General features: G+C 44.9%; 1 pseudogene across 1 annotated transcript; it reads right to left on the reverse strand.

Annotated features, from left to right (window-relative positions):
• Positions 1-3,727: 3,727 nt before the first annotated feature.
• On the reverse strand, positions 3,728-4,572 carry LOC119474039 (annotated as a pseudogene). The gene has a single exon (XR_005203334.1). The product of XR_005203334.1 is annotated as a 40S ribosomal protein SA-like (transcript).
• Between the last annotated feature and the right edge of the window lie 2,081 nt (positions 4,573-6,653).

The raw sequence follows: 6,653 nt of genomic DNA on the forward strand, positions 1-6,653 counted from the left end.
AAATCTAGCGTGCCCTTTTATCAGTTTTGACAGTTTGAGGTGTAGTCCTGTGTATATTTCTGATCTAATTAGGTCAAAACAATCTTACCAAGATTGAAAATACTAATACCCTGCATCCCAAAAGATGCAGCATCCCAAAAGAAGATGACAAGCGTATTTTATGCCAGAAACTTAATGACAATGACTGCTCAAGAGCTAACCACACACAAAAAAATCTTTAGTAGTTCAAAAATGTTGTTTTTCAGTTAAAAAACAAAACTGACACAGAACAGTTAGGATAGAAACAAACAAAAATCCTTGAATGATACCTACAACCAAACTAGATGGTACAGCAATTCCATGGAACCCCAAAACATCTGCAGGTAGCACCAAAGCACCAAAAGACACAAGAGATAAATGATAGCAGCATCTGTGCGGGAGGAAGCAGAGGGAAGAAATGGGGCACCAGACATGTAAAAATTCTAAAACAGGCTGGGCACAGTGTCTCAGGCCTGTAAGCCCAAAACTTTGGGAGGCCGAGGCAGGTGGATCACCTGAAGTCAGGAGTTTGAGACAATCATGGCCAACATGGTAAAACTCCGTCTCTACTAAAAACACAAAAATTAGCCAGGTGTAGTGGCGGGCACCTGTAACCCCAGCTACTTGGGAGGCTGAGGTAGGAGAACTGCTTGAACCCAGGAAGCAAAGTTTGTAGTGAGCCAAGATTGCACCATTGCACTCCAGCCTGGGTGACAGGAACAAAACTTTCTCAAAAAAACAAAAACAGAAAAAACCTTCCAAAACAACCAATAGGCACTCATTGAGACACTCAGATGGCCAATTTGAAAATAATATCGCTGGGCACGGTGGCTCATGCCTGTAATCCCAGCACTTTGGGAGGCAGAGGCGGGCAGATTGCCTGAGGTCAGGAGTTCGAGACCAGCCTGGCCAACATGGTGAAACCCCATCTCTACGAAAAATACAAAAATTAGCCAGGCATGGTGGCAGGTGCCTGTAATTCCAGCTACTCAGGAGGCTGAGGCAGGAGAATCACTTGAATCTAGGAGGCAGAGGTGGCAGTGAGCCGAGATCGTGCCATTGCACTCCAACCTGGGCGACAAGAGTCAGATGTCATCTTAAAATAAATAAATAAATAAATAAAATAATATTGGAAACCCCAAGGGTTTTGGCACAAGGCATCCTCAGTAAGATATCAATAGGCTGGGAGAGTTCTCCCCATAAGCTCTCAAAACTAACCCGCTAAATCTCTTCCCAGGAGTGTTGAGGATTTAAGTAGTTCTTGAACAAAGGGCATAAAGGAAAGATGAGGGCTCCAGTAAAACAGAGGGACCAACAGAGATGCGGTCACATCCCAGAAAGTAGGATGCCCTACAATTAAACTTCTCATAAAAACAACAGAAGGTGGCACTGTAGAGCTGTCAAATTAGAAAGGCAATATTAAATTACACCTTGCTTCTTAAAGTTTGGGAAGCTAATGTAAAGTCAAAATAAATAACAGACTGGGCTCAGTGGCTCATGCCTGTAATCCCAGCACTTTGGGAGGCCGTGACAGGTGGATCTCGAGGTCAGGAGTTCAAGAACAGCCTGATCAACATAGTGAAACCCCATCTTTACTAAAAATACAAAATTAGCCAGATGTGGTGGCATGCGCCTGTAATCTCAGCGACTCAGGAGGATAAAGAATAGGCAGGAGAATCTCCTGAAATCAGGAGGCAGGCATTGCAGTGAGCCAAAATCACACCATTGCACTACAGCCTGGGCAACAAGAGGCAAACTTCATCCCCAAAATAAATAAATAAATAAATAAACAAATAAACAAAGAGGATCCACACTAAATCTCATACAAAGTTAATATTTTTTAAAAGGAAAAAGAAAATTAAAAAACCAGATAAGTTACCTATAGAAAATAAATGAACAGCTGAGGGTGGCTCATACCTGTAGTCCCAGCACATTGGGAGGCCAAGGCGGGAGGATCACTTGAGCCTAGGAGTTTGAGACCAGCCTGGGCAACATGGCGAGACAGTCTTTATCAAAAATTTTAAAAGTTAGCCCGATATGGCAGTGCATACCTGTTGCCCTAGCTTCTTGAGAGGCTGACGTGGGAAGACTGCATGAGCCCAGGAGGTCGAGACTACAGTGAGTAGTGATCACACCACTGCACTCCAGCCTGGGCAACAGAGCAAGACACCATCTAAAACAAACAAACAAACAAAACAAAACAAAAAAAACTATAGCCAGGCGCATGCCTGTAATCCCAGCACTTTTGGAGGTCAAGACAGGAGGATCACTAGAGCCGAGGTGTTCAGGACCAAGCTGGGAAACATGTCAAAATTCTGTCTCTACGTAAATGATAAAAATTAGCCGAGTATGGTGGCACACCATAGCCTCTCAGGAGGCTGAGGCAGTAGATTCGCTTGAACCCAGGAGGCGCAGATTGCAGTGAGCTGAGATCGCACCACTGCACTCCAGCCAGGGTGACAGAGTGAGACTCTATACAAAAAAAAATTACTTGAAGGCCGTTGAAGAGGCTCCCACTAAATAAAGATGAGGCAGTTCGAGCAAGAAATAAAGAAAATAGTTGCATTAGACTAAAACACATCAGATATGTTTAAAACCATGAGCTCATAAATAATGTTTCTTGCAAAAAGAATTGTTCACCCTTGGTGAAAACAAGAATATAATCTCTTCATTTCAATATCTTAAATAAAGGGAAAAATGTGAGATTTCACCATGTTGGCCAGGCTTGATGATCCTGACCTTAGGTGATCCACCCACCTCAGTCTCCCAAAGTGCTGAGATTGCATACCTGAGCCACCAGGCCCGGCAATTATATAATTTGAATATTACCATTCTGGAACCTCTAATGAAAAGGAATCCAAGCATTGGGTATCAACGGCTAATAATAATGGAAAAACAACAAAAGACAATTTGATGTTATATGCCACCTAATAAAAAGCAGGCCACCACTCCTTAAGTAGTCTTCCCCTCAAATTACATCTTAATATCATTAAACCTTTAGATGCAATTACCAATTTGCAGGAAATTCAGAGGACAGAGGAAAATTTCAACCTACACCAGGGGAATGCAGTCAGCAAAATTAAAACAGTGAAATTTTGGCCAGGCAAGGTCGCTCATGTCTACAATCCCATCACTTTGGGAGGCCAAGGCCAGCAGGTCACATGAGGCCAGGAGTTCGAGACCAGCCATTGTCAACATAATAAAAAAAAAAAAAAAGAAAAAAGAAAAACAAATAGCCAGGTGTGGTGGTAAATGTCTGTAATCCCAGCTACTCAAGAGGCTGAGGCAGGAGAATCACTTGAACCTAGGGGGCAGAGGTTGTAGTGAGCCAAGATCTCACCTGGGTGACTCCAGCCTGGGCAACAAAGTGAGACCCTGTCTCAAACAAACAAACAAACAAATAAAAAACTGAGTGAAATACTGTAGACAAATTGTCCAGCTTCTTTAATAAACTGTGAAAAGCAAGGCTGGCTTCATGGGCGTATGACAGAGCAGTGGTACAGGGCTCCATGCTTAGAAGGCCTGTACTATGTTTAATGCTCTGCTGTCACTGTCTTGAAAATATTAACAGTTTTTGAAAAGGGTCATAAATTATGTAGCTTCTTTTGGCAAAGGTGGATAAAAGATAAATACAGAACCTAGAGATTCCTATAGATTAAAAAATACCAGGCTGGTCCTTTTTAAATCTAAAACACATTTTTTTTTTAGAAACGGATGTTTATTTTCCATCAACCTTATTTCCATGTTGTTGAAGAGCCCACGCAAGAACAGCTTAAGACCATTCAGTGGTTGCTCCTACCCATTCAGTGGCCTGAGCAGTGGGAGCTGCAGACCAGTCTCCCGCGGCAGGCTGACGCTCCAGTCTTCGGTAGGGAACTGCTGAATAGACACAGAGGGCACCCGCATGCCCCCAGACCAGTCTGCAACCTCAGGCTGAGCAGCAGTGAACTCAGGAGCTGGGGCAGTTCATTCACCCTGAAATTCCTCCTTGGTCACAGCCTTGTCAGCAGCAGCCTGCTCTTCTTTCCCAATCTCTTCAGGATCTCTGTAGAAGCAGAGATCAGGAATGACCTTCCAAGGGTGTCCACGGGAGATGGTGCCACGCATGCTCAGAACTTCCCGAGCCAGCATCCACCACATCAAACCCACTGAGTGAGCTCCTTGTTGTTGCATGGGATGGCAATGTCCACATAGCGCAGAGGGGAATCTGTGTTACACAGAGCAATGGTAGATAGGTTAACATAAGATGCCTCCATGAGGGGCTGGTGGTCAGCCCTGGGGTCAGGAACCCCAAGGAGCCGTGGCTCCCGGAAGGCTGCTGGACCTGGTTGGTGAAGGTTCCAGGAGTGAAGCAGCAGCAATTGGAGTGGCTCCAGTGGAGCAGCAAACTTCAGCACGGCCCTCTGGCCAGTATTCCTGGAGGATATGACACCTACATCAGCAGGGTTTTCAATGGCAACAATGGCATGAGCTGCCAGCAGAAGCTTCTCCCAGGTCCTCCTCAGATTTGATGTAGATGCCATCACTTTTCCTTTTATCGATGTACTGTTCCATCTGGAAGTCAAGATTACTGCCATCTAAGTGGGCTCCTGCTGCAAGGAACTTAAGGACATCCTTCTTTGGCTGAAGAGTTCTGATTTAAAAAAAGAAGAAGGAAGGCCGGGCGCGGTGGCTCAAGCCTGTAATCCCAGCACTGTGGGAGGCCGAGGCAGGTGGATCACGAGGTCAAGAGATCGAGACCATCCTGGTCAACATGGTGAAACCCCGTCTCTACTAAAAATACAAAAAATTAGCTGGGCATGGTGGCGCATGCCTGTAATCCCAGCGACTCAGGAGGCTGGGGCAGGAGAATTGCCTGAACCCGGGAGGCGGAGGTTGCAGTGAGCCGAGATTGTGCCATTGCACTCCAGCCTGGGTAACAAGAGGGAAACTCCGTCTCAAAAAAAAAAAAAAAGAAGGAGAAAAAAGGAGGACATCCTTTTTCATTTGCAGGACATCAAGTGCTCCAGACACTGTGAAAATTTCCCTTTAAGTTACGACAAGAATCCAGAAAAACACCATATGGTCACCTCTGTGGATAGCATGGAAAGGCTTTTTTTTTTTTTTTTTTTTTTTTTTTTTTTAAACAGAGTTTCGCTCTTATTCTCCAGGCTGGAGTGCAGTAGCGCGATCTCAACTCACTGCAACCTCCAGCTCCCCGGTTCAAGCAATTCTCCCGCCTCAGTATCCTGAGTAGCTGGGATTACAGGCAAGCACCACCATGCCCAGCTAATTTTTGTATTTTTAGTAGGGACAGGGTTTGACCATGTTGACCAGGCTTGTTTTGAACTCCTGACCTCAAGTGATCCACCCACCTCTCAGCCTCCCAAAGTTCTGGGACTACAGGCATGAGCCACTGTGCCCAGCCTAAAACACATATTTTTAAGATAAATAAAGAAAACAGTACTCACAGCCCACTTTCTGTAGACATTGTTGTAATCCTGAATGGTAATTAGGCAGTAATTACCATTACTGGGATTAATCCTGATCCCAGTAATGAAGAGAAAAACAATGAAAACTGGGACCAACCTGCAGTAATGAAAGACGGGACAGAGAACAATCCTCTGGCGTCAATCCTTTTATCCTAGCTTAAGAAACCCAAACAAGAAGCACTGCTTAAGTCCTTTCAGGCATCAAATAAAAACTTGTTTCTTTAAACTCACTTTTTTTTTTTTTTAAGACAGGGTCTGACTCTGTGGCCCAGGCTAGAATGCAGTGGTGCAATCACAGCTCACTGCAACCTCGACCTCCTGGGCTCCAGTGATTCTCCCAGGTCAGCCTCCTGAGTTTCTGGGACTACAGGCACACACCACAGTGCTTAGCTAATTTTTAAGTTTTTTATAGAGATGGCGATCTCGATATGTCGCCCAGGCCGGACTCAAACTCCTAAACTCAAGCAATCCTCCTGCCTTGGCCTCCCAAAGCGCTAGGATTACAGGTTTGAGTCACCTCGCCCTGCCTAAACTAACTTAAAAAAAAACCTTAAATACTGGCCAGGTGTGGTGGCTCATGCCTGTAATCCCAGCACTTTCAGAGGCTGAAGCAGGGGGATCACTTGAGGTCAGGAGTTTGAGACCAGCCTGACCAACATGGTAAAACCCTGTCTCTACTAAAAATACAAAAATTAGCCAGGTTTGGTGGTGGGTGCCTGTAATCCCAGCTACTCGAGAGGCTGAGGCAGGAGAATCACTTGAAACTGGGAGATGGAGGTTGCAGTTAGCCGAGATTGTGCCCCTACCCTCCAGCCTGGGCGACAGAGCGAGACTGTCTCAAAAACAAAAACAAAAACAAAAAAAACCTTATATACCATGAGAATATTACAACCATCTTGAAGTAAGAGTCTATCTCATATATGTTTAATTCATAGGGCCTAATATACTGCGTCAGCACATAGTAAAGCACTCAGAAACTGAAAGGACAAAAAGGAAACATAGATTTTTTTTTTTTTTTTTTTTTTGAGACGGAGTTTCACTCATGTTACCCAGGCTGGAGTGCAATGACAGCGATCTCGGCTCACCGCAACCTCCGCCTCCTGGGTTCAGGCAATTCTCCTGCCTCAGCCTCCTGAGTAGCTGGGATTACAGGCACGCACCACC

This window comes from Cebus imitator, unplaced genomic scaffold, assembly GCF_001604975.1.
Source record: "Cebus imitator isolate Cc_AM_T3 unplaced genomic scaffold, Cebus_imitator-1.0 Scaffold204, whole genome shotgun sequence".
Lineage (NCBI taxonomy): Eukaryota > Metazoa > Chordata > Mammalia > Primates > Cebidae > Cebus > Cebus imitator.